At 36.2% G+C, this 25,910-nt stretch overlaps 1 pseudogene across 1 annotated transcript in view; it reads left to right on the top strand.

The window, feature by feature from the left end:
* LOC145692606 (putative multidrug resistance-associated protein lethal(2)03659) overlaps positions 1-25,910 on the top strand; it is a 99,109-nt pseudogene that overhangs the window by 3,396 nt on the left and 69,803 nt on the right. The window contains exons 2-6 of the transcript XR_014132623.1: positions 926-1,132; positions 7,045-7,331; positions 17,019-17,202; positions 20,857-20,973; positions 24,779-24,981. The product of XR_014132623.1 is annotated as a putative multidrug resistance-associated protein lethal(2)03659 (transcript). The remainder of the gene's footprint in view (positions 1-925; positions 1,133-7,044; positions 7,332-17,018; positions 17,203-20,856; positions 20,974-24,778; positions 24,982-25,910) is intronic.

Here is a 25,910-nt window from a genome sequence, read left to right as displayed (position 1 = left end):
CCTTGTTTAAGAATATAAAGGGCTACCTACATGTATTGCTCTTACGAATTTACTTAATAAAATAGAAATACGATATACATTTTAACTGAAAAAGATAGTATCCTATTAGGTATGCAACCTTTCATTAAACATTGTTAGAAACAACCAGAAAATCTAACACTGATATACAATTGTTAAGATCATGTCTTTCCCCCCCACTTTTAACGTCCAACCGCCGCCACTGTTAATAACACAGGGTGTTTCAAAAAGAACGGCCTGATTATAAAAGTCCATATGTATTGGTAAAAACATACTACAAGAATGGGATAAATTGCAAAATATTCACAAAATCTTCAAGTTTTAACTATGCTATTACAAATGCTCTTTGTGTCCACTACCAGCAGTACCACCATTTCCACCGTTCCCAACATTTCATCAGAAGTGCAAGGCTGGATCTTATACCCTTGTACGAGCATCCTATCTCTTCAAATTGGATGTACCAACAACGAATGTTTTTGAGTGCCGGCGGATCAACGCCAAAACGCCAACGAAAAGCACGCTGGACTGGAATCACTAACTGTTTGTGCAAACTGCACAACACAAAACGCTTTCTGTTGAGCGGACGCCATCTTACTTCTGACTGAATGCAAACTGAGAAGACGCATTGACTGACACCTAACGGTGATTTTCTGAAACTAGGCCATGGCGATTCAAATAACACTCATTTCCTTGCCGGCGTCCCATGATCCGTAATTATTAACGTCCAAAATTAGATCACTCTTTTTGAAACACGGTGTATTCTTGTTATATTTGTTATTATGAGTTAAAACAATTAAATAATACTCATAAGTAATTTGAAAAGAAAATTGTAAGTAAAAATAAATATAATGATATCATTATTAAAGACAAATTAATAATGAGTATTTTTCATTTCCCTTCATTTCAGGCATTTTTATTATACGAAGAAAAAACTAGTAGACGTGAAACAAGAACAAGATCTGAAATAAGCAATCAACCACAAAGTTTGGGAATAATTCTTAGAAGTGCTACTGCGAAATGGAGTTCTTCTACTGAAAATAATTTGACGAACATCAACTTGAAATTGGCTCTCGGTCAACTGGTTGCTGTGATTGGTCCTGTGGGATCAGGGAAGGTAACCAGTTTACGATATTTGTGGCTTTTCACTGAACTCTAGACCAAGAGTTCCCAAACAATGTGTCGCACAGCTCCATAAAGTGTGTCACGAAATTTTAGAATTTAAAGATCATGAAGCATTTGAGATTGAGTTAAAGTTGATTTTGAGACAGACTTTACCAATCAATCCTTCCAGCGGAAGCAACAATTCTCAATACTCAACAATCTTGAGAGTCACTAGTTTATAGAAACTTAAACTATTCTAAATTATACAGAGCGTTCAAAAAGTCTCTATACACCTGAATTGTCACATATTCAAAGCAACGAGAAAATTATTTTACTCAAAATTTATTATATTTTATGACATAAAAGCACTATGTACAGGGCGTAGCATATACACACACATTTTAACACACATTTTCACAGCAAGTGTGGGAAATGTCCCCCACGAGCCTCCAAACATGCTTGCACACGTTTCTTCTTATTCTCAAATACTCTCACAAGTTGTTCATCTGGAATGCTATTAGCAAAATCTCGAATAGCTGTTTCGAGTTCTTGTAGCGTGTGGGGGTTCCCTTTATAAACAGGTGTATCCGGAAACCTAGCTGCAAACTTATCTTTGACTGTCTGTTTGTACTCACCTTGTTCACGGAACACATGTTCAACCAGGAATATTCGTTGTTCCAAAGTTAACACCATTGTTTCAGAGACCGCTAACTAGATGCAACAATCACTTCAACGTCACTTTGCCGACTGGAATCTAAAGAGGCCCACACACGGTCCATGGTTTGCGCAAACATCATGTTTGTGCAAACATCGTGTTTGCGCAAACACTCGGCCACACACGATACAACTGTTTGCACAAACTTCAGTTCAATTTTGAGTTTAATCGCGTAAGCATGTCCACTGAAGCAGCTTGTTTAGCGATAGTAATTGCTTGTGCTTTGGAAGCGGAAATACCCACGAAACCAAAAAGAAAGAAGAGGGTGTGGATGAAAGAGTGGTTGATTATGATACATACATTGGCAACATTATTCACAATGTAAATGTACTATTCCAGCAAACTCAAGAATTTTGACTATGCATCCTAGAAGTATATATAGCAACTAAATTACTTACATGTTAACTTTTCCAGTGAAAATGCTAAACACTTGTCTTCAACACTACTTTCACTATCATCTATGTCAGTTAATATTTCGTCTTTGTCTGAATCTGACTCTTGTAAATTTATATTTATGGGTTCCAAAAACTGTAAACACAAAAAATAATTCTTCGAGCTTGACTTCGTAGCACTTGAAAGAAAAAGAAAAAAAAGAAGACAGAAAATAAAACTTCTGCTGTACTCGGTTTGCTTATGATTCCTAAGCAACTCGATATGCTCGAGTTTGTTTTGGGTTACGATAATTTATGACACCATTCAGACGCCTGATGCTTTTGATTCCCTTATAGAGGAGAAAAGAGGGTGTTAAAAGTCGCACATAAGGCAGTGGAACGTGAAAGAAAAAAAGGAACAAAACATACTGCGTTCCTTCTGTCGAACAAAGGGTCTATCTTGAAGTAAATTTCAAAACAAATTACAAACTTCACATGCTTTATTCTTACGATGATGGCAAAGATTGCAAAGGTATGTAGCCACGGGGGAAAAGGGGGCTCTGTCTTTCCGAACTATTTCCAGCTCCAAAATGAGGTTCGTCTGGTATATGTTTAATAAACTTATTTAACAGTTAATGCAAATGAAGGACTTTATAATAAAATATGAATTTTTTTTAAAAAAATCAATCATCATCAATACGGTTTCTATACCTAATTGAATCAACTAAAATTAATCATATGCTTTATATTCTCATTTCCCTATCTGGGTGCACTGTGAACTCACTACTATATTATTGCATAATAATATCGGAGTTAATATTTTTTTTCGTTTTTTTTTTCCTCTTTAGAATTTTAACCTACATAAACACAAAGTCAGATAAACAGACTGCTATAAACAGCATTTATTTTCTTATTAATAGCTTATTGATTCATCTTTTACACTCCGGTTTTTAACTTCAGTACTGTCACGATCCGTCTTTTGATAAGGAAGCATTGTGAAAATATAATATGCGCATAGTATGTATGTATGTATGGTAAGTTAAAATCCTTTCATATTGTGAAAGAGGTAATTTGTTCTGCTTTTAATATGTGAAAAGCTTGCCTCCCCCTGAAAGTAATCTTCTCCTAGAACAAATTGCTGGCTACACCGCTGATTATCCTGTAATAAAAGTTGTGAGTTCTATTTGAAAATCGAAACAAAATCCACTGGAAATTAGACGCGGGACTCAACGCTCGTTTTACTAATTGTTTTATATGGAAACCTTTCAAAGGTCTATCATGACAACCAGTTGACATAGAAAGATGTAGTTTTCACGTATTTCTTCGTAATTATTTTCTCTACTTGGTAAAGTGAGCAGTTAATGTGCTAGTACAATATTTCTAAGTAGCGCCTGTGATATTGTCAAGATTCGCAGTAACGCGAGAAGACAGCGTGCATAACTGCTTGTCGCGAACTGTCAACACCGCTCAATGCCAATTGGACGCCGTGTGAAGCCAACACAAGGCCATGTCGTTTCTCATCTGAAATCTGCAGTAACTTCTCATATGCCACATTTTTCAAATTCCTGTTTTTATAATCTTCACTCTTTACCTTCCACAGTTCAGGTAAATTTCGATACAGGTCAATAAATTCTCGCCAGAATTTTTGATTCCTATTCATTGACGCCATAGCGCAAGAAATAAGCGTCTGTACACTAGGCTTCCTACTCGGAAATAAAGCTCGTGTTTGCACAAACATGCCCATACACGGTCCACGTGTTTGCGCAAACAGCATGTTCGTGTAAACAATTTTCGAACGAGTTCGATGTGGAAAATGTTTGCACAAACGTTTGCGCAAACAGTTCATACATCGCCACACACGGTCAAACTGTTTGCACAAACAGCCTTGTTTGCGCAAACCATGGACCGTGAGTGGGCCTCTTAAGAAAGGAACTTCACGCAAGGCGATAATATAGCAGTGTTGCAAACCTTCGCATAAAATTTTATTTCATGTGACTTTGACTTGCCACGATTCAGGTGTATAGAGACTGTTTGAACGCTCTGTATTATTAGTAAATGTCGTGGACTTTCAGTCGAGTGTGCCATTGGTCTGAAAAAGTTTGAAACAGAGATGGTGTGGTTCAATAAAAATTTGACCTATGATCCACTGGGCTCACTATCCCCGTAACCCAATCGGATCTACCACTCACTCTGTCCCATCACCCATCAAATCCCATCATCATCAACTCTGATCCGTGATGCACGTTCTTCTCTCCACTAAGTAAAGAGTTTACACTTGTAATAAAACCAAGCTGTGAAATTCTAACTAATCAGAGTTTGAATTTCAACGGTCAATTGCTCAAACACAGCTTTGTTGCAACACCGGTGGATCTTACCTTTACGATACGAAATGGTAAAGTGTTTGTCATACGATAATTTTTTTTTATTTAATTATCATAGGCCTATATAATTATTTCCTTGTTGACTTACAGATAGTTGTCAGTGAAAAATAGGATGAAATTTAAAAGTCTCAAATGAAGGTAAAGCATGCCAACGTAAAGGTAAAAAATTAAACAGTGTAAAATTCGACTGCGCCTCGAACCTAAGTTGTAAGTCCTATTGCTACTATTACAGTTACAAATATCAATATCCAAAAATGCCTGAATTTCTATTTTCTCTTAAATATACTCATTTCAGGTAAGTAAATAGAAATAAATGAAAAAAGAAAGAAAAATGAAGGCGTTGGATGTAAATCGTAGACAAATTCACTATAGTGTTTAGAAGATACTGTCAGCGTAGGTGGTTCACTTTCATTCACTTGTTCCGTCCCAGTATTTTGCCAACAATCAAACAAACTTCTTCCTTGTAAACCTTTTAAAATTGTTTTCTTCAAGCTTTCAGGATACTTGAAACATTTATTCACATGATCTGACATTTTATTTACGTTTGCGTGTTTATAGTTTTTACCACAGTACCTGCAGTTTACTGATTTATCGCTTCGTACATTGTATGCGCTCCAAACATTACTTTTCCTTCTACCCATTTTCAGATTTTTCTCTCTCACTGAGTAAAATAAAACTTAGCAAACTCAATTAAGGTAAGAGGAACGTTTACTCTCAACAAGTCTCAAGCTAATATCAGTACTGAACTAAATTAGAATCGGAGTTGATTGAAACAGTGTTACCAGATATAAATTGAGTTTCCAGTGTTGCAAGTTTGCATCATTCTTTAACCACATTTGTGTCTGGAAGATATTATACTGCTATTTTAGAATCCAAAATGTATTCTTATTATGTAATCTTGCATTTTGTAATAAATACCCATTTTTTGGGTAGGTAAATAAAATTTCGGTATTTACAGGGTATTTACCTATTTTTTATTTACCTACCTAGTGGGTAAATACCCAAGTCCCATCCCTAGTCAGCAGTGCACTGAGCAGAGTAGATCGGTATGTCATGGTGGGTCGGTGGATCAAAGTCAGTCATGGTGGGTGAGTGGGTCAGAGCGGGTCACGGTGGGTGAGTGGGTCAGAGTGGGTCACGGTGGGTGGTGGGTCGCAGTGGGTTATGTCCTGTTGACCCATGACCCACAGACCCACTCAAATTTGAACCCACTGACGCACTCCATCTCTGGTTGGGAACACTGCCCTAAACATATGAATGTAGTAACCATACAATAATACAGTACAATACAATCAATAAGGCATCTATAGTTATATTTGGGTTATAATAGTATTTTCGATTCTGATAAAAGTAAAAATTAAAGAAGTATACATTCTTAATTTTATGAAATGATTTCGTTCTTTGATTCTAAAAGAACTGACTCTATTTTAATTTATGGCACACACTATTTTATTTGTTCAGTGTATAGTTCTTTTACAGTTCTTTCTGGATTCAAACAGTTCCGGTTCTAGTTACCATATAAGTTACCTCATAATTCACTAATCAGTTAGTTTGTCCCTAATCTGTGTAGATGCTGCAAAATTATTGGTTCTTTAGTGATATAGAAATTCTTTTTAGAGTTCCAAATTATGCTATGCATAAGTGTCTTACACATGTACAGTGGAACTAGTAATCAGGCAACCTTCTCTCTACTGCAGATTGATCTACCGCGAACGACTGTGCACAGATAGTAGCAATGCCTCCACTACTTCACGCACAGTGACCAACCGGAGGTTGCTTTCGAACGTGCCTCGTACATTTGAAGAATTTTCCTGAATTTTAAGCCTATACGTATATACTAGTTAATATACGCCATTAGCTACAACTTCAATGGGATAAATACGTTGGAATTATTGTCAAATCACTAAATATTCGAGTTGTCTAAAAATTTTAACATAGAGAGATGCATAAGGAGGCTATACGTAATTTCTGGATATAACTAACAGTTTCACTTCAGGCCTCCTGTATTCTACACACAAACACCGCACTGACTGATCGAGTGAGATTCCTGTTACTGACTGACGAGTAGTTCTGCTCTAATCTTTGACACTACGTCAAGGTAACGACTTTGTTTAGAAAGTAGCGAGTAGTCATAACGATTTGGCCGCTGAGTGTATAACTCAAACTATTCTTACTCTAAAATAGAATATCCAGTGAAATCTCTACTTTATAAATAAATATTCTATGTTGTTCATAACTTATTGAATTTTCTCAAGAGCATGACAACGAGTATTAAATTTTAACGTTATTGAATATTATTATTACAATGATAATGATTACGGTGGTAGTACAAAAATTATAACTATAATATTCTGCTTTTAGGGTCATTACTATACAGGCAAAGCTACCTATATAATTTTCGAGATCATGTAATAAATATTATTTAAATGTCAATGTATTATTGTTATAAATATTACAGACAAGTCTTCTGCATGCAATCCTTGGTGAACTCCCTCTGTCTAGTGGCTCATTAGATGTGAATGGTAGATTGTCTTATGCATCACAAGAACCATGGCTGTTTGCAGCCTCTGTACGGCAGAATATTCTGTTTGGATCCAAATATGAGAAAGCGAAATATGATAAAGTAGTGGAAGTGTGTGCTCTGAAGAAAGACTTTGAACAGTTTCCATACGGAGATCTCAGTATCGTCGGAGAAAGGGGAGTTCAACTCAGTGGAGGACAAAAAGCAAGAGTTAACTTAGCCAGGTAAGGCATATTGTATACAGCTCCAAAGAAAGACTTTGAACAGTTTCCATACGGAGATCTCAGTATCGTCGGAGAGAGGGGAGTTCAACTCAGTGGAGGACAAAAAGCAAGAGTTAACTTAGCCAGGTAAGGCATATTGCATACAGCTCCAAAGAAATACTTTGAACAGTTTCCATACGGAGATCTCAGTATCGTCGGAGAAAGGGGAGTTCAACTCAGTGGAGGACAAAAAGCAAGAGTTAACTTAGCCAGGTAAGGCATATTGTATACAGCTCCAAAGAAAGACTTTGAACAGTTTCCATACGGAGATCTCAGTATCGTCAGAGAAATGGAGTTCAACTCAGTGGAGGACAAAAAGCAAGAGTTAACTTAGCCAGGTAAGGCATATTACATACAGCTCCAAAGAAATACTTTGAACAGTTTCCATACGGAGATCTCAGTATCATCGGAGAAATGGGAGTTCAACTCAGTGGAGGACAAAAAGCAAGAGTTAACTTAGCCAGGTAAGGCATATTGTATACAGCTCCAAAGAAAGACTTTGAACAGTTTCCACACGGAGATCTCAGTATCGTCGGAGAAATGGGAGTTCAACTCAGTGGAGGGCAACAAGCAAGAGTTAACTTAGCCAGGTAAAGAATACGGTTATTTACACGTAGCTCTAAAGAAAAACTTTGAACAGTTTCCATATAAAAAATTCAGAATCGTTGGTGAAAGACGAATTTAACTTAGTTGGGAACAAAAAAGCATGAGTTAACTTAGCCGGATCAAGAGTATTTCAATATACAAGATGGTTACAATTAAAATATAGGTATTTGCGGCAGTCCAGCGCGGAGTGTAATCAGTGCATTATATTATAATTCAGTAAATATACTAATGAGACCATGTAGAAACGAATTACGCTGGAAAAATATTCATTTCAATTTCCGTGCAGTACAGTAGAAATATATATTTCCTTTTTTATATATACGTTTAATTTGATTTCCTTTAACAAAACTATATAGAATGGCAGATAAATTTTCGCTACACCACCTGCAATGAACAACAATGAAATAACAATAACACAGAAAGAGAAAGTACATTGGGAAGACCTATTCCTGCATTTACCTGGTGAAGCTGATAAATAAAAGCCTTGGAAAAACGTACCTCTGGTTGCGGATTTTGAACGCGGAAATTTTCATTGCAAAACAGGAATGCTAGTCAGTAGCCTCTTTTCACCAATCCACTTCGTAGTCACCAATAATGAGTGCTGTGTTGGTGATTAATTTCTATTTTTTAAAGTCCCACTAAACGTTCACATATGCAGGGGTGGATTCCAAAAGAGTCGAAGTCAATTTTTGTCAATTTCGAAATATTGGTTCTATTAAGTTCTATTTCAGCATCTCCGTATATTTTACAGGGTTTCATGGCAAAACTTCATAAATCAAATTAATTGTAGGCAAAAGAAAACAACATTGTTTTCCAAGGTGTTGTAAGTGAACAGTATTCTCCGAAGCTAATTTCTGACTCATGCCTAAAAACACTTATAAAACTCTCGCTATAGATGATAATTTCAACGCTATCTTACGAAAAGTAGGCAATTGCAATTTTCTTTCATGTAGATTACTTTTCTTTTACAGAAATAGAATGATGGAAACAAACACATGTTTTGGAATTGAGCTCTTCATGTGCAGGTGTGAAGACTATGTTGAAAACTAACCTAATGTATGTACTATCTGTTGGCTGTATTGGTTGTATGAAATAATATATATACGTTTCACTGCAGGCTTTGTAAACTTACTTTCTGATCATTCCTCGTATATCGTAACGATACACGTTTCACTACAGGCTTTGTAAACTTACTATCTGATCATTCCACGTATATCGTAACGATATACGTTTCACTGCAGGCTTTGTAAACTTAATATTTGATCATTCCTCGTATATCATAACGATACACGTTTCACTGCAGGCTTTGTAAACTTACTATCTGATCATTCCACGTATATCGTAACGATACACGTTTCACTGCAGGCTTTGTAAACTTAATTTTTGATCATTCCTCGTATATCATAACGATACACGTTTCACTACAGGCTTTGTAAACTTACTATCTGATCATTCCACGTATATCGTAACGATACACGTTTCACTGCAGGCTTTGTAAACTTAATTTTTGATCATTCCTCGTATATCGTAACGATACACGTTTCACTGCAGGCTTTGTAAACTTACTTTCTGATCATTCCTCGTATATCGTAACGATACATGTTTCATTGCAGGCTTTGTAAACTTACTTTCTGATCATTCCTCGTATATCGTAACGATACACGTTTCACTGCAGGCTTTGTAAACTTACTTTCTGATCATTCCTCGTATATCGTAACGATACACGTTTCACTGCAGGCTTTGTAAACTTACTTTGTGATCATTCCTCGTATATCGTAACGAATTTAACAACAGACTTCTTAGAACATAGCAGTATTTTTTCATCTTGAAAAATATTTTCTTTTAAATCAGAAAACTGTATGTAATTTGAGATTTCTATAACTTGGGTTATGACAGTATTAGGGTTCGATTCCTGGTACGTTCCCGTGAGAAAACCATATATTACAGTCCTGGGTTCGATTCTCGTCTGTCCCTGTCTGTTCTCTATATATAGCAGTACTGGGTTCGATCCAGGTACGTCTCACATAGGGATCAACCGAATACTAGAGTATTGAGATCAACTCTACTCACTCCCTTGCGGGATAAACCCTTTTATTACTGTACGTGGTTCGTGTCCTACGGTCCCAAAGTGGGCTTACGCATTTACTATGGTCTGGGGTTCGATTCTCCACCGCTCGAATGTCTTCTTTAGCATTATCTAGTGGGTTTGATCGACCATTGCAACTGACCATATAGCCGTCGGACAACAGGTTCAGAGTTCGGTCAGAACGTTACGGGAAACCGGCACAAAGTTAACTCTAATTGTATTCTATAGCGCTAATGCAATTTATTAATGTATGTATTACTAAGTTGCATAGGCGCTAATCACTCGTGCTGCAAAGAAAAATTAATTAGATTATTTCTTAAAATAAACATATGTAAATTTAAACCATGATTATTATGTTGAAAGAATACTCGAATTTCTATCTTTACTTTTAATTCACAACACTAAAACTTTATGAACAAATATTACACAAACAGTGGCACTTCACTTTTAATAACCAATGATTTAAGCCCATTTGATACGAAAGACGCGGTCGTCGCGGTAGACACGAATAATTCGTTATATTTCGTCACATGGTTGATTTTGTTATTCACTAGCACTGTTTACTCACTTTGACACTAGAAAGGGGGACTGTATTGGATATCCGGGGGTGATGTCCTGCAGGTTGCGGGTTGCTCTCCTCTTATCCTCCTTGTAGCGAATTGAATTGCATGCCGTTCTCCAACTCCATACTGTTAAAATAACATTCAGTCGCACTTAACAAAATATTACTTGACGTTTCTCATGCTTTATAATTGTTCGTTCTGGTTTCTAAGTAAGAGTTTACTAAACGTATGTAACAAATACTTCATTTTTGTCGTATATTCGTTCCAGCTAATTCATTCGTGGTTGCTTCCCCGTGTACGTAAGTCAGACTAAAGCACCTTTTCTTTCCGTCTCGTCTGGTTGCTAGGCAAAAGAATCGGTTCGCTACGCAGTTTGGTGATGTCAAGAGCTAAAAATAGCTATGACAGCCCATAGACAGGAATGTTTTGAGACGACGTTTGTCCATTGTGCTGAATTTTAGCTCCTTATATGGGGAGGAGAGAGGAACTCTGTGATTTCCGTTGGAGTCGAGACGTACATACATATATGCACATTCGTTTGTTGGCTGAGAGAAAAATTCTTGTGAGCACTTTTATGCGAGGTTCATTTGAAAAGTTAAAATTTTCTTCTTAAAAATTGACTGAGCTGAACCGTATGGTTACATTGGCGCTCGGCAGGACATTTGTTTTGAGGAAGAGAGAAAAACAAATAGAACCCTGCAACACTGATCACTCTACCATTGTCACTAAATTTCTTCCATTGGTCCTCAAAGGGTTAACATCACTTAACTCTTCTCGTGACGATATAACGAAAAATTTTCAAAGTTTTTTCGGAAATACGGTAACGAACACGTGGGCCATACGAAACGAATTTCGGATTACGGTTGGGCCATAATTTCAATAAAGTTTATCAATGTCTTTCATTTTATTATTATTTGTTGTTTCAAAATATTTAAGTGCCACAATTTCAAACACATCAAAACATGAACAAAATTATTGTTATTTTCCTTTAAAATAACATGTTTAATAATTGGAGTAATTAATCACTGGCATTGTTTACCATTAAACACAAAATATTATAAGTATATTAAATAATCATTGTAACCTAAAATATTTACTAATGTAGTGCCTTGTACCTTTAAGTGTAACATAAATTTATTTTCTTACTATTTTCAAAAAGCATTCATTTTCAATATTTACTTTCATTAAAAACAACTTCCGACATTTTTGAAAACTAATACAATGACTCTATATCTGCTTTCATGTATTAATATTATTATTAGTAGTATTATTTCAATTACCATTACTACTATAAATCAAATATATAGCACACAAATTAAATTCAAGTATCAGCACACGTAAATATTTTTAAAATATTGGTTACAGTATGAAAATTTTTACTTAAATCTACAACAGCACTCAATATCATAATATTTACATTTATTACATTCCGGTTAAATATTAACCAAGAATGGACTGAGCAGTGGATGGTTTGTCAAACCATTACACTTTTCAAAGTGTCTGCCCTCCGAAATTTCGAAGATACCTACCCACATTGAAATATCATTTATTTCCATCCCCGAAGCAAAGTGAAAAGATAGGATATTTGGGTAAAGTTCAAAAATAATATAGAAGGGACTAATAAGAAAATTGCCTACTCCGGGCATTACATAATATGAGTAACCCATAATATTGGACGAACCTTTGCTTCAATGTCTTCAAGTACTACTTGAAATGTTTTCGTATTCAACGAAAAAATTACTACAAAGTGAATGCAACAATAGTTGCTAACAATTAACATGTACACAACTTACTTGATACTTACTTATAATAGGATGTCTCATTACATTTTCTTTTCATTAATCGACGCGTCATGAAGGTGGGTACAGGTGACTACTATAATTTACCACACCAAAATTCAAGTATTCTCAGCTGATTAGTAATCCCAGAGGCATACTGATTGGTTAAAACGAATAAATTGATATAACATATCGTAAGTATACATTACTATTAATTAACGCATGGTTGTTATTTAAAAATTGAAATTTTCATTGCATTAATTTAAAATGTGCTTATTCAGGTTTATTACCGAATGATTTCTCACCAAAATATTTAAATTTGTGATTCAAAACATTTTAATTTTGTAAAATTGCAACACTGTGATGAAATATTTTGTATAAATTTTATACATCTTCACCATTTAAATTTATTTCTGTTCACTGTATTTGAGAATTTTCACTACGCAAATTTACTCTTGCACTTCGAAAGAAACACTATATTTCTATAATTCGAAAACTAAGATTTTGTTGTGAATGCGTTAACGAAAAAATATGCGATTACAAGTGATTTCATGTTATGTATATCTCAAATATCAAAATTTTAAAAATGGTATCTCTAATCCAACTTTTTTTTTTTTTTTTTTTTTGTTAAAATATCAAAGCCATTGCAAGTGTCGGTTTCATGCAGTACAAGCAGTCCGGCTTAACAAAGTTTCGTTTATCCTACACCTACTCGAGGCTTTTTCAACACAAAAACAATTTTCAAAGGTTTCATTTGCCAATAAACAACTAGCATGAATGGTTTCTCAGCATGTGTGACTGCTGCATAGCACAAGAAATTGACTAACTTATCGCTACTTGAGTTGCATTTACTTTTCATTTGTGATAATTTTCGATGTGCACCAATTTTACTATACTTAGGTTGAACACTAGATTGCTTTTTTCTTTTCACTAGGTTTTTCCATTTACCTGTATGCTTAGCTTTTGTTAGGACGTCACGATCAGCTGATAGCACATCACTGACAACAATTGGCGATCGACATTTAATTTTCCTATTACGTTCACTTTCAGATCGCTTAAACGTAAAAAATACATTCACCTGATTACCACATTCTTCCTGAAAAGGTTCGTGATTTTTATTTGCAGGTGATGAGTGGTCAGCACCTGACCCCTTCACTACGTCATGGATCGCTAAGTTACTAGTGTGATTGGATTTAAAATTTTGATCACCTTGGTGCGACAACACAATTTGACATTTACAGCTACTTGTCTGAGCATTGGAGCGACTGTAATGTTTATTTCTCAAAAAACATTTACGAACATACTTGGAAAATTTTGAAAAACAATACAGCATACGTTTAACTCTTTTTAGTTTCCGTCTGACTTTACGTACTTTCTTTTTATATTGCCGGTGCTTTTTGCCATATTGAACCTGTGAACTATATTTTCTTGCCCTTTGACAAACAACATTTCGTAATTTAGTAAAATTATCTTGACAGGTTTTTAATTTCTTTTCCCACGTTATTGAGTTATGTTCATTACCATTAGGCCTACCTGGCGTAAAGCCGTTTGTACTATCTTCTAAATACACAATTAAAGTGCAAGTAACTATGCAAAAGGTGACATAATTCATTTGTCCTATCTGTATACTTTTAACTTTCAACTCACAGCTTAAAGAACTACTATTCTCTTGACAAATCTCTACAACCCTAACAGACACAAAAAATAAACAAGTTTTGAGAAACGGAACGCATTCTAATTTACTGGTTAGCAAGGTGCCATAGAGGCGATTTTCCTCTAATAAACATACACTACAAGATTGCGTGGGCAGGCCGCTTTTGCCTTCATCCTCAACACAATTTATTACAACTCTAGTAAACCTTTCTGTAGTGAAGCACGCATCGCATCCATGAATGCATTTTTTTGTTCCTTTACAAAACAAACAAATGACAGCTGGGACAGCTGATCGCTCGCTCACACACGGAGCTACGCTAGACGTGATCGACTTGATTGGTAGGGTTTGCAAGACAGCTGGGTTGTTATTCTTTTTTCTTCCTGTTTCTTTTCTTTCTGAAACGCTATTCGACAGAGACAAAACAAATTCTTTGGCTTGGCCTAACTCAATGTTAACGTGATTAACAACAGGAATGATTTGTTTTTCTATCTTTAATTCACACTCAGATATTTCTTTAACCTGTTCAAATTCATTGTCAAGAAATTCAATATTAGCTTGATTTACTACAATAGGTGGTGACTGAGACCTAACACATGGCAAAATTGTACAAGTTTCAACACACTCATTTTTCACTGTTCGTGCGTATGCTTTCTGAGCTACGGGGGCAAAGTCCCACAAAATACCTTCAAACTCACGTTCAACAAATTCTAAATTACTTTCAGCAAGTTCTGTTTTTAATGGTACTATTTTTCTTTGACAATTTTCGTAATTTTGAGTATTTTCTAACTCATTAACCTTTACAAAAGGATGCGTAAAAGTTACAGTTTCGAGAGGATCAGCAAACCTAACCCGTTTTGGTGGTACAACTTGACAATTTATTTTCTGATTATCGCTGGAATCCCTGTTACAACTAACATTGTATTGCTTTGAATATCTTTTATATATTCTTTCAGCTAATCTTTCTTTTGCAGTACGTACAATGTCTGAATTTTCATAGTGAACTTTCAATTTTCCTTTAATGTCTGACAAGGAAATAAATTCTGATTCAAGAATACATTCATCTTTGACCTTTCGATAGAAATCAGATTTGCGTATTTCATGCATTTTAGCAACAATTTTATCTTCAATTTCAGCCCTATATTCTATGTTCCTTTCCAAAAGAGATTTTGCAATTTCCTGTTTAGCTCTTTTACGAATTTTGCAAACTTCTTGGTCTACTTTTAAGGCATTTTCGACTTCTGACAATGTAAAAGGTTCTTTTCTATATCTGAACTGACTTTCTACTATCAAGTACTCTGTTTCTTTCCATATTTTTCGCATTTCATGCAAGACAGGAATTATTTCTCTATTTACGGACATGATGATTAATTTACTAATGCCAGAACAACAAAATTAAATAGCACTAATAAGGCACTACAATTTACCTTAATCGAGAAAATACAATTACCGTCGCTTTTATGCGGTTTTACCGAACGTTCCTGTGATATCGGGCGCCATGTTATGACAGTATTAGGGTTCGATTCCTGGTACGTTCCCGTGAGAAAACCATATATTACAGTCCTGGGTTCGATTCTCGTCTGTCCCTGTCTGTTCTCTATATATAGCAGTACTGGGTTCGATCCAGGTACGTCTCACATAGGGATCAACCGAATACTAGAGTATTGAGATCAACTCTACTCACTCCCTTGCGGGATAAACCCTTTTATTACTGTACGTGGTTCGTGTCCTACGGTCCCAAAGTGGGCTTACGCATTTACTATGGTCTGGGGTTCGATTCTCCACCGCTCGAATGTCTTCTTTAGCATTATCTAGTGGGTTTGATCGACCATTGCAACTGACCATATAGCCGTCGGACAACAGGTTCAGAGTTCGGTCAGAACGTTACGGGAAACCGGCACAAAGTTAACTCTAATTGTATTCTATAGCGCTAATGCAATTTATTAATGTATGTATTACTAAGTTGCATAGGCGCTAATCACTCGTGCTGCAAAGAAAAATTAATTAGATTATTTCTTAAAATAAACATATGTAAATTTAAACCATGATTATTATGTTGAAAGAATACTCGAATTTCTATCTTTACTTTTAATTCACAACACTAAAACTTTATGAACAAATATTACACAAACAGTGGCACTTCACTTTTAATAACCAATGATTTAAGCCCATTTGATACGAAAGACGCGGTCGTCGCGGTAGACACGAATAATTCGTTATATTTCGTCACATGGTTGATTTTGTTATTCACTAGCACTGTTTACTCACTTTGACACTAGAAAGGGGGACTGTATTGGATATCCGGGGGTGATGTCCTGCAGGTTGCGGGTTGCTCTCCTCTTATCCTCCTTGTAGCGAATTGAATTGCATGCCGTTCTCCAACTCCATACTGTTAAAATAACATTCAGTCGCACTTAACAAAATATTACTTGACGTTTCTCATGCTTTATAATTGTTCGTTCTGGTTTCTAAGTAAGAGTTTACTAAACGTATGTAACAAATACTTCATTTTTGTCGTATATTCGTTCCAGCTAATTCATTCGTGGTTGCTTCCCCGTGTACGTAAGTCAGACTAAAGCACCTTTTCTTTCCGTCTCGTCTGGTTGCTAGGCAAAAGAATCGGTTCGCTACGCAGTTTGGTGATGTCAAGAGCTAAAAATAGCTATGACAGCCCATAGACAGGAATGTTTTGAGACGACGTTTGTCCATTGTGCTGAATTTTAGCTCCTTATATGGGGAGGAGAGAGGAACTCTGTGATTTCCGTTGGAGTCGAGACGTACATACATATATGCACATTCGTTTGTTGGCTGAGAGAAAAATTCTTGTGAGCACTTTTATGCGAGGTTCATTTGAAAAGTTAAAATTTTCTTCTTAAAAATTGACTGAGCTGAACCGTATGGTTACAGGGTACGCATGTATAATTCACTATACCGTGGTATTGCTCATATTTTGTTCTTTTGTAGGGCTGTATACCGTGATGCTGATATTTATATATTGGATGATCCGCTATCAGCTGTCGATACACAGGTTGGGAAACAGTTATTTGATAACTGCATAGCGTCATATTTAAGACAGAAAGCTTGCATTCTCGTCACTCATCAGCTACAGTACTTGAAGAAAGCAGATCACATCATTTTACTGAACAATGTAAGTATTTTGGGTGTATTATGGCAGGCGTTTTAAACACTAGTAGGCATCGAGCGTCATGGCGTCTCGAATACCGAAATATGTCAATTTTAGTTTGAGATTGGTTCTTCTTTAACTATTGCTGACCTTCCACCCATCACATTTCACTTTCCAGCTACTTCTGTCATATACGGTGTTTCAAACCAATGTAAGATACACGAATTTTCGATATGAAAATTTTTCTTTTCTTTTGGATGTCGCAAGGAAACAACAAAAGACGAAACAGAAATAACAAGTCTCCCTTTTCTTTTCCCCTTGCTTCCCATCAAACCAGCTGCTGTTTAGTTCATCTCTCTCACCCTCTCCGTAAGAAGGAATCCGGGGTAGGATAGCCAACACGTAGCAACTGAACTTTCTTAGCGCAATTAAAATAAATTGCACTGCCTTAAGAAAATTCTAAGACCAACCCAATTACATACTCGGAGACAGATATAGTATCTAAGAAACGGAAGTAACAGTTGTGAACAATACTGTGGAATATTCAGCTTTTGGTACTGATATAAAAATAGGTCTGCAAACACATTAAATAGAAACCTTTCCCATAAGGGAGGACTTGTAAATTAGCTTTTGTAAATCTATAACTGGTAGAAGCAGCTGTGAGTTGACGAATGACTATTCCTAATGTTTCTCAGAATAAACCTTATAAAGTGTAAAAAATATAAAATAATACTAGTTAACATTTATGTGTAAACCCGAGTGAAAAGATAATAACTTTAGAGTAGGAGAAGAAAGCAGCTGCTTCCTCCCAGCCCAAATGTTATGTATTTTGTGTAATACCATACATGGAATTATGTATAACCAATTTCCTCTCGTAAGGGTATAGGAACACTGTGCGCAAAACTAAAAACTCAGAAGAAGCGAATACGCCCTTCTGAAATCCAATCAGAAAGAGAGTAAACTTGAGCTAATATGCAAATTAGCCAACGCCCTATTCTAAGGGTAGTTTAAAACCTTAGAGACGCTCTCCAAGAGTTAGTCGACGTCTTCAATCCAACGTTACAGTGCCGCGTGTCTGTGTGTGTTCTTCATTCGAACTTGGAAGTTTTGACTTCATTCTTTTTCGGTCTCCAGTTCCAAATTCTATTAATTGCTCTATCGGTGTGTTCGACTGACTTCAGTTTACGAACTGAAGTTTCAATTTTATACTCTGTGAACATTAGCTCTTGCATCTCCTTCGTATAAATGAACTTTTCACTACGACAACTTAGACAAAACTCTTTAACTCGTGAAATTATTACTTATACGATACAGAAGTATAGTGTTCTTATATTTATAATTAAAACGAGAGTGGCCTTGTACTCGTTTTCAATTTAACCAATAAACTTTTATATATCTATTCTACGAAAATCATTATTTTTCATTAAAAAAAAAAAAAAAAACGCCACCACTACTAACAATTAGAGTTAAGGAAAGCCTCGAAGATTGCCAGGATTCGCGATCTCCCTAACCGCTCGATCGCTCGACGCATTACACCAACACCAACCAAGATATGACAAAAAGTAGAAAGAAAGTATTTGTGCACCTAGGTTGGTCTCTACTTTATAGGCCAGCGTTTCCCAACCTTTTTCAACTTGCGGTACACTACGCGTGTTACTTCGATTCTCGCGGCACACTTATTTGTAAATATGAAACAGAGTGGTATTTTTTCTGTGATTATTGATCTCCTTCTCACAGAAAAGAAAGCTCTATCACTGTTTTTTGCCCCGTGGCAAATTGTTATGCTTATTTTTCATTCTAATCTTAAAATAGAAAATTGGAATGAAATATTGGATTCAGGTTTTTAAAAATACGCTTTCTTTTTAAAAACTGGATCCAACCTACTACTAAGAAGGAAGATCACTAAATAACGAACGAACAAACAAATCTCTTTTACTTTTAAAACACAAATGTAGGTAATTTATCGAAAGGATTGAATGATATATTAAATTTTCAAGTTACGAAATAGTCTGCAACAATAAAGAAACAATAATGGTCATAACAATGATAACAAATACTTTTTTCAACATTAGAAATGTACAGAATAGTAACCCGGTATGAAACTTAAAATTGTAGATTCATAGTAGAGTTTCATAGTAATGTGTAACACAAAAATGCACTTTTTCCCTACGTTTGCTATAAAATGATTGATTGGTATAAAATTAATAATTTTGTTTCGATTCCTCGCGGCACACCAGTGTCCCATTCACGGCACACCAGTGTGCCGCGGCACACCGGTTGGGAAACGCTGTTATAGGCAATTATAGGCTGCCGAAAACATGAAAAAATGAACTTTAAAGGTACATAACTCCAAAACTATGGGACCTACCGTAATCAGGTCAATACTTCACTTAGGAAATAATATGTGCGCTATCCAAAAATACATGTTTGAGAATACTAAAGTTTTTACGAAAACTTTTTATAGGTGGAGTTTGGCTGCGGGTATATAATTCGAAGTACTCACCAACTACCTCTATAAAAAGTGTTGCGGAAGTACCGCAGGATTCTGAAACTTGGTTATTTGGATAGGGTACATACTAATTCGTTAGTGAAGTCTTAACCCGACTACAGTAGGTCCCATAGTTGAGAGCTATGGACCTTTAAGGTACATTTGTTCATGTTTTCGGCAGCCTATAACTCCGAAACGAAGTATTTGTGCACCAAGGTTGGTATATAGCCTACTTGTTTTGGTCTTATCTTGGTGTCAGGAGTCACCTTCCAAGCGTTGTTGGTGTTTTTTGAAACACGCTGCAGAATTGGCGAGTGCGGTCGAACAACAGAACAAGAGTCAACTCGACAAAAGGGGAGATTTTCATCAAGATGTTGGCGGAAAAATGAATTATCGGTAATTATTGTAACATTTCTGTTTATGCGAACTCCAGTAAAACAACGAGAAAGAAACACAGCTCATCGTAAGTGGGTGCAAGAGAAGCTGAAGCTGTCAAAATTGCCTCTTTTATATAATTTGCTCAGTTGCGCGCATCACGTTATTTCAGCCGTACGCTTAATTTAGTTTCTTATTTTGACTTGTAGAACGACCAAACTCGTTAATCAACCCATTTACATAGTAACGTTGCTATCAATATGTTTTTCCATTATTTGTTTCTACTCATTTTAAATTCTTACCAATGCAAACAAATCTATCTCTTCTATGCGATTCGTGACAACAAACGTGAAATAAATTCTAACTAAGTATTATTTCTAAATTTAGAAAAATACTTTCTAAATTGTTACTTTCAGTATATAGCCTATAACTTTCTTTCCCAGCATGTTTTCTTTTTCTGAGTTTAACATTCTGCGATTATCAAAGGCTAACAGAGACAATGATGATAATAATAAGTGAAAATGGCGTAATACAACGGAAGAACTCCAAGAAAACCCACAAACACAGTATTTATTTACTGCAAGGATCATTTGCCTCGAGCTATAATCGAACCAGGGCACCACGCACCAGAGATGAAAGCGCTCTACCACTGAGCTATCATGCTCCCCTTCTCTAGTAGCTCTATATATGTATTCTGAAGTATTATTTTATTCTTCGCATCGTTTTCAGATTATAATAATCATATGTAAATGTAACCATTAGCAGTATGTGATGCATGAACGTTCTATATATAACGATTATACATATATTTTTAGGGCACCATAGAAGCTGAGGGTTCTTACGATGATTTCTCAGCTAATGGTTTAAACTTTGCCAAGTCCGTGGCTAAAGACAGTGAAGAATTAATTGAATTGGAAAGTCCACTACCACAGGTAAAATTTATCTTTTGCGCTGCTCCCCAATACATTTGTAAGACACAAAAATAGCAATGTATTTGAATAGGCGATAGTGTTGAGTATATGTAACGTAGATTTGAGTGTTCAATTCTGGATGGAAACGAAATTTTATGGAACAATAATAGGTACACTATGCCCTTCCGTTTCGCACTGAGCTGAACTAGATGTTAGAAAACTTTCAAGTAAATGTACATAGAGAGAAAAAGACGTATGTAACATACGTAAAAACATATGTTATATACGTAAATCCTGTAGGTTTTGGACTTAAAGTACGAATATATATAACATCCAGCGGCAACGTATAACTGAAAAAATATGTTTTATACTACTGTCCATATAAGTGTTCCATACATATGTGCACCTCCATTTTTTATTTTTATTAAAATGATTAATTTTCTACAGACAGATTTGACCCCTTGTTAGTATTAGGTGTAAAACATTTTTACTTTGCCAAAATTTATTTTTATTCCAAAATCTACATTTTTTGCGTACAAAGTGCTACTTCTAACACTTAAATACTGAAGCTCAAAACAGTGTAATAAATTTTATTCTGAAAGTAGACGCAAATGTGTCCTTACCCTGCCAAGACGAAACCGAACTTTAAATCATAACATAACACATGCTTGTGCTTTAATATAAACAATGTCATATACCATATGTAACCATTTACGATAAGTGTAAAGTATGACTACTCAAGAGGTTTCTGTTGTTAGTTTAGTTTAAATCCTAGACAGTTCTTGAGAAAACAACGAGCAAATATTGACTTCTCCTTGGTAGTAGAAGTAGGAGATATAAATTTCGTAATTCTTAGGTTAACACTGGAACTAAGGAATTCCGTACATAGTATAGTGAAACAGAATGTTCTACTGAATGACTTCAACGAAGAAATAATAGCCTAGTTGTTTAAACATTTATACTCAACAGTTTCGATTTACTTTTGGTAGTTTCTGGAAGTGAACTTAAACACTGCCACATATGGACACGCTACGTTGATAATCCAAAATGTAAGGTCTCTAAAGTGGGGACGCAGGAAAACTGTTCGTGCTGTTGTTGTCAACAATGTGTTTGTTGTTTCTGTTACTCAATAATAAGCTTGCGTGCACGTCGTTGCCGCTTGGCGATACCATCAAATGCATGTTCGCGCAGCTATTTGGTTTTTGAACACAAAAGGCGTGAAACCTATTAAAATCGATTGCTAATTAATTGATGTGTATGACGAGTCGTGCATGGGTGTCACAAATATCCGCACGTCGCGTAGGGAGTTTGCAGCTGGTCCTACGGAAATTCACGACGAAGAAAAGAGTGGAGGACTATCAATTTCTTACGAGACGATCGCAAATGTTGAGAAAACCATGGTTAGCACGTGTTTCCTAAATTGAAACAATTTAACCGGAACACGCTTCAGCAACAACGACGAGGTGAAAGACGAGGTTCAACGCTTCCTCAAACACTTGGCAGCGACCTGCGATTGTGTAGAAAAATGTATAAATACACAGACTTTACAATCATATAAATGTTCTTAAAAACAAACATTTCTCTACATTTCAAAAGAAAAAGAAGAAGAAGGAGAAGAAGAAAAGAAAAATAGATCTTACTTCTGGAAATACTCTCGTGCATGCAACTTATTTCCGTGTATTATTCTTGTTGTTAGAAAATGCAGAGGAACATTATATTTATTGATGTAAGTTTGCACTTGCCATTACTGCAATAATATTCACTTACTATCATCACTTTCAAATAATATTTAATTATACTTGCAGTTACTTGCCAAAATGTGCATATGTGCACCTCCATTCTCCCTGCATAGCTTGATTCGCCCATATGTCCTCCTTCTCATTCGCTTTAGCAGCCACAGCATCACGGGCTAGAAAGCTGGAAGCACGCTTTCCCGCAGAGCACAATTGTCCTCTTCATGTGTGATTTGATTATACTCTACAGGGCTTTGTCTGGTGTCGTAATGTCCGGACTTTGAGACGGTCAAGGAAAAGGAACTGGTCCATTTGGGGACCCACGTCCTATCCATCAGTATTGCAAAAGTGTGTTCCAGGTGAACACAAACAGCAAGTAAGAAGTGGGCGATGAGCTCCATCGTGTTTGTAAACAACCGTGTTATTGATAACCCAGATTCTGCAGCCGTGAAAGAAGCCAGTCATTCAACATCTCCAAGAAATACGAGCAAATATGTGTTATTCAGTCGTCCCTGCCCAAAGGATGACGTGCGGAGGGTTATTCTTAATCTCTTGATTAAAAAATATATGGGATTTCCTTTGCCCATATGAAGGCTTTCCTATCCCAAGAACTCCGAAAAATAACGCATTCATCAGAGAGAAGAACACACTTCCTAGGACGAATGGATCTACAAGATACTGCATGTTTTCTGCAGGTAGTTTAAGTCAACGTTGGTTAGTGATGATGGGCATTGGGCGAAATACTTGTGGGCCTAATTCCATTTACATGTATAGCTGCATTATGCTCTTTGCAACTCTAAGTTCTGCAGAACTTTTTCTTGTCGACTTGTAGGGTGAACACATCAGTGACGCACTAACTTCTGCACGTGTTCCTTGTCGGGTTGATAGACGACCAGAACAAGGGGCAACCAAACATTTCTTAGGTGAAAAACTTTCTTATCCCATATGATCAAAGTCTGACAACTTGGTGGATCATTACCGAACCATACACAAAACCTATCTACCACCAGCGACATGTTTTCGTTGTTTTACTTCCGTTTATGTACCCACACAATTGCCACTATGCGCTCCACCAAAGTAAGTAGCTGGTATCTGCCATTGCTGTTCACGAAAGACAGAAAGGTGAAACAATGAACTGATCAATACACAGACTTTATTTTCTTCCCTTCACGGGTACTTACGTAGCAGCTATGCAGCAATCATATGGCAATTCACGTGAGGAGTACTGTTTCGTATCAATGATCAGGATGAGAGATTCAAATCTTAAATATTTTAACACCTTACATTTTTACACGCGTTTAGTTTGGAAGTAAAGGGACTTTCTGACCACACTGTACAATCCAGTCACGCAATCCTGTCTTCATATCTTCATTTACGAACTTGAACTCACAATCAAGTTGATATATTGTAAATCAATTTGTACGGACAGTTTATCGATGGGGTAACGTTCGTAAGACCTAAACGGCACAAGACTTAAAAGTATATGCACAATCTCTAATTTTACCACCACCACACAGAACTGTGACAGTTTATAGTTTCTATAATACTGCTACGAACGTAGCTAGTTCCAACAGTAAGAGATTATTTTAGAATATAAATTCTAACAATAAAATAGAAACTGACTTCGTAAAGAGGTAGTAGAAGTCTCACCAAGATGGAATATGCTTTTATACGTCAGCAGTATTTATCAGTGGACAATGTCAGCTGACTATAGGTGCAGATTTGTAACAGATTGGCCAAGTGTGTTACATATTTTAATAGTTACTATGTTTCATTTCTTGCATAGATTATTTTAAATACTATTCTTCCAGCATGCTTGCAGTGAAATAACACAAAAATGCATAGTAAATAAGTTTTGAGGAATAAAGATAGACTCGAAAAATTATGAACAATACTCTCTCTACCCTCGTGTGAATAACTTGAATTGTATTCTATGTATGTACTAGTATTCTCACATTTATTTATTTCTGTGGAACACGATTGATGCTTGTAGTTTTTAAATTATTTTCCTATAAAGTAAAAGAATTCTTATTTCTAAGATTTTAGTATATAATTAATAACTATATGGTATAGTTTCCTTTTATTACATGCAGAGTGAAAGCAAATCAGAAGTTGAAGCAACTCGAGAGAAACCAAAAGAAATAGCAGAAATGCGATCGAAAGGCTCTGTGGATTTCACTGTGTACAAAGGATATTTTAGAGCAGGAGGCAACTGCTGTGTCATCTTCGCTATGTTCTCAATCTTTGTTCTAACCCAAGTTTTGGGAAGCTGTACCGATTACTGGCTAGCATTCTGGTGACTATTTATTTTTATTTTTATTTCTAATCCTTAATTGGTTTTAGTTAGTTATCCAATTAGATTAATTGTTGAACTTTCATTTTACGTTCTTATAATAGTAATCACAATATTTGGTCTATATTCGTCAGATTTATCCAAATACTAAAGATGAGGAAACTCATATCTACAGGGGTAGACAAAAAATCTAAAAACACTTCATACAGGACACGTAAGTTTGGCCCTCCACTGTACAACGCGTGTAGCGGTTGACGATAGTTTTTTGTTTTCATGTTTTTGTGTCATGTGGACCTTCCTCTTCCGTCAGCAGTAACCAATTCACCTGTGAATGTCGTGGTGTGAAAATGGTGCGGTAAAATGGGCGATCTGACAGACTTCCAAAGAGGCATGATCGTTAGTGCCCTCTGGTTGGAGCTTCAGTGGCAACAGTGGCAAACATTGAGGCGGGTATCGAAAAGCACTGTGTCCAATGTCACGAGGTCATACGCAATTCATGGGTAAATGACGTCTGCAAAGAACAACAGTGGTCGAAAGACAATCCTGTCAGATAGGGACCGGAGGGCATTAAAACGGATTGTACCAGCTAAAAAGAAGACCATTGCAATGAAAATTATGTCTGAACTCAATTCCGGCCTACAGAACCCGGTTTAATCGAAAACAGTGCGACAGGAACTTCATAAAATGAAAATTCATGGCAGGGCCGCTATCGCCAAACCCCTGGTCACAGCAGTAAATACGAAGAGGCGTATCCGGTGGTGCAAGGATCACAAGGCGTGGACTCATGAGCAGTGGAAACACGTAATGTGGTCCGATGAATCGACCCTCACCTTGTTTCCAACAACCGGTTGTGTTTACTTATGGATAACACTGTCTCAGGCCTATGATACAGACTCTGCTCCCAACTGTAAAGTATGGGGGTGGTTCTGTTA

This window comes from Thermobia domestica, chromosome 8 (assembly GCF_964235325.1).
Source record: "Thermobia domestica chromosome 8, izTheDome1.hap1.1, whole genome shotgun sequence".
In the NCBI taxonomy this organism is placed as follows: domain Eukaryota; kingdom Metazoa; phylum Arthropoda; class Insecta; order Zygentoma; family Lepismatidae; genus Thermobia; species Thermobia domestica.
This window is presented reverse-complemented; position numbering and strand designations above follow the sequence as displayed.